We start from the raw sequence: 3,752 nt of genomic DNA on the forward strand, positions 1-3,752 counted from the left end.
GCATCACTGTCATCAAACCCGCTCTTAGCAAGAGCGGGGACTCCCCTCCGGGCTCTCCCAGCAGGATGGCCAGGGCAAAAGCAGAGCCCAGCAGCCAGCCCCGGGCTCAAGGCACAGGCTGGATGCTCACGCTGCCGCACCCTGCACCGCGCAGGCCATCCTGACCACAAGCATTTTGGTTTCCCAGGGTATTGAGCCTAGGAGCAAACTTTCTACAAGAAGTAGCATGCACTGAAGAGGGGTTTCTATTGCAGCAGTAAGCATGTCCTACCAAACACGGTATTGCCCCACAAACTTAGGCGTTTCTGTCAGGGACATTACAATAGCTGGCTTTGCCCCCGAGGCAGAAGTCAAGGGGAGCACCCAAACGAGTCAAAGTTAGTTCTCCAGGACACGGAGACCTGAGCTATTTTACTGAACACGTCCTTACCTTCCAAGGGCACATCAACGCAAAACAGTACGTACTCGTTCCTTCCCTCCCCTTCCTTGAGCCAGCATCTGCACATGGGTCTCCCATTTTCTTAAAGATGATCCGAGAATGTATGGGCAAGGTCAGATAGAGTAGACGGATGATCCTTTGCCGCAGGAAAATACAGCCAGCGTACCTCGGCACAGCACGATGTGCGTATGGAGTGCTGCTTGCATCACCTGCACCGCTGCCTTGGGAGAGACACGACTTGGTGGATCTGGAGAGAGAGACGGTCCTGCTACAGCAGAGCCTGTACCCAGCTCCTCACGTCTCCCCAAGCTCAGAGCACCAGGAGACACCAGGCTGCTCGATCTTCAGGGATTTCTTAAGCGTCCTGCAAAAATACTGCACGCATTTTGTATGCTGCCTGGATGTTTAGATTCCTTAAGTGAGTTTTTGTTCCCTGCAAATGCGTTCAGTTTCAAAAATGCTTTTTCTAAACTATGCAGCTTGTATTCGTCCTCGAGGCCTGACAGGACACGAAACGTGGCAACACGCTGGAACAGCCTCTCCGCTGCAAACTCCGTTTTGTGCTGCTGCAGCACAAAAAACAGAGTTTTCCAGTTCTATAGGTTCTATAGGATGTCATCACAGCAATGAGAATTTCTTTAGCTTGGACAAGCCTTAACTTCACTGTTATGCTATAGGTGTGGCTTCCCTTTAATAAAGCTATTTTTAACGCCACAATACTCGAGGGTGAACAAAGCACATGCCTGTGCCGATGCCAGTATTTTTACAATACAGCAGGTTTCAGTTGGCCCTGTGACACCGAAAAGAAGCTGGGCTTCACAGAAATTTGGATGGTTCCCTTCTGAGTCACATCCAGTTGGGCTTATCCTTTGGAAAAAAATTGTGGTGTTTGTTCTGAACAAAACTGGCCCTCCTAAGTCTACAGAGGATATTTTGTTCTCCAACTGTGTGGTTTGGAGCTTCTGTTGTTGTCATTGTTGGTTTGGCTCATCTAAAATTGTCCTTTCCACAGTGAGAATTGACAAAACACAGAAATTTGGTCACCTGGTCACAATATTCTGCTAAGGGGAAGCGACGCCAATTCCAGCTCTTCTCTTGCTCCTCTGCTTCCATTTCAGAAAAGACTCGAACGCATCCCTTCATGTACCGAAAAGCAAACATTCCCAGCGTGCGTGTTCACTGCATCACTGAAGAGTTTTCATTGCCATGCAAATAACCCTTCAAAGCACAACAAGCAATGAACGCATCCAGCCGAAATACCGGGCTGCAACCACTCATCTCCATCTGGTCCCTAGTTGAGTCAGCTGCCCAGGAAAATCCGAGGGTAGGCAACAAAACACCAATTTCAGAGAAGGGAAGAAGGCAAGAAAGAAGCTGGATCTCTGGCTTCTGGCATTATTGTACAAAGCCAGGAAAAACGTGACAAAATTACACAGAATATAGAAAATTAAGAAAGGATCTAGTGGAAGAAAGGAAAAGTTTAATTTAATACAATCCGCAACTTAAGCAGGGTTTTTTTTCTACCAAAAAGCCTCCGACAATTTCACTAATCACTGAAAAAAGCGAAAAGGAGGCAAGCAAGACCCGTCATTCACAGCTAGTATCTACCACAGGCTTAGCTTTCCAGCACGTCCTTCCCCAGTGACGAGGACGGAGCGGCACACCTCCGGCTCTCACATGGAAGCAATTATCGGTGTGAGAACAGCCCTCCCTGGGGGAAACCAGTGAACCTCTCGCACAGCCGGACTGATGACTACTCCCATGCAGATACGTAAACAGCCACATAGTTGCTACCTTAGCTTAGCAAAATTTTAAAGTTACGTGATTTTTATCCACTTGCTCATGCTGTTCTGCCAAGCACTGGGTTTTTGGAGGGGATCCCATTTAGAGGAGAGAGGGTGGCTACAGAAATGAAGAGCACGCGAGTTCTGCTGTCCAGTTCTTCCCATCTAACTGTATGAAAACACAGTATCTTTCAGGTTTCTTCGCTCCTTGCTAGCTGTAGCCAGTTTATTCCCTCCAGCCCAAACAGTATCTAAGAAGAACGCTACTGCTTTCTCTACAGCGAATATATGAGACAATGTCAGTGGCTCCTGCCTCAATCCTGCCTCAAAATATCCCAAATGTACTTACAAAAAAATATTTTTTTTTAATGGACTATGGTTACGGGAGAGATCTCTGCAAAGACTGTGTCCTGCTCGCACCCGGCCAGCTTTACACAGAGATGCTCTCGTGCACAGGTGAAGGCACTGCCAGGTGTGCTCCCCAGAAGTAGGAGAAGGAAAGCTCTCCGATGGGGTACCTCACCGGTGGGCACCGAGCGCGCTCCACTACTCCTGGGAGGACGTCGAAACTTCAGAGCGCAGAGCATCCCTTTGGTTGTCCAAGGGGGCAGCTATAGGTACCGCCACTGCGCACTGCAAGGAGTTCTAATCTCAGCCCTCTCCTCCCTCCATCAGGGAAAACCTGCTCACTCAGGTGTGGAGGCATGTGGTGGGACATACGGCTGGGGACACTGGTTAGAGTCTCAGCTGTCCCCTGAGCCAGAACAGCAAAGGCATCGGACCATCCTCCAACACCCTTTCCCGCAGCATCTCCGCAGGGCACGAACTGACCCCCAGTCGCCGTAAGTGGCTGGAGAAGACCTCGGCGCGGAGCAGCACGAGGGGCAGGGGGTACAGCCGTGTTACGGGAGGGTGACCACCTTACTGAGTCGGGCACAGGCAGCCCGGCACAGCTTTGCTGCTGCAGGAAGGCTTCCACGCAGGCTGATGCTCGGGCCCGAGTGCCAGGTACCCGTGTAAGCCACAAAACACCGACACCACCTCACAGCTGCTCTGCAAGTGGGGGAGACCCCGACGCCGGTTATGAAAGGAAGGGAAGAGGAATCCCATACCCAACTAACACTGAAACGACTTTGACTGTCTCCCTGAAGGACCAGGGGCGACTTCCCACCAAGGTCAGCTAAGGCTTCTCAGCTGTTAATCTGCAGTCCCTTCAGGGGACTGGACCTGCATTGGAAGCACTTTTCATTTCCCCCGAAAGCATCACAAAGTTAAGTCCTGTCTTCAGCGCTGGGCTTTGTCTCCCTATAAAACATCTCAGTAGGATCAGGCAGTTTCAGCAAAGAGAGGCTGGGCAGCCCTTATCTCGTCTGTGGCTGTTTATTTGTCACAGACAGCCACGGCAACTTATCTGACACTTCCACTGGAGCCCACAAGGCAAGACCACCTCTGCACAGCGCACTCCGAACGTCCGCGGGGAGAACACGAGTCCCAGGTCACAGGGGCAGGGGAGCAGGAGGGGTCGGCTT

The sequence above is a fragment of the Cariama cristata genome, unplaced genomic scaffold (assembly GCF_000690535.1).
Source record: "Cariama cristata isolate BGI_N322 unplaced genomic scaffold, ASM69053v1 scaffold13846, whole genome shotgun sequence".
In the NCBI taxonomy this organism is placed as follows: Eukaryota; Metazoa; Chordata; class Aves; order Cariamiformes; family Cariamidae; genus Cariama; species Cariama cristata.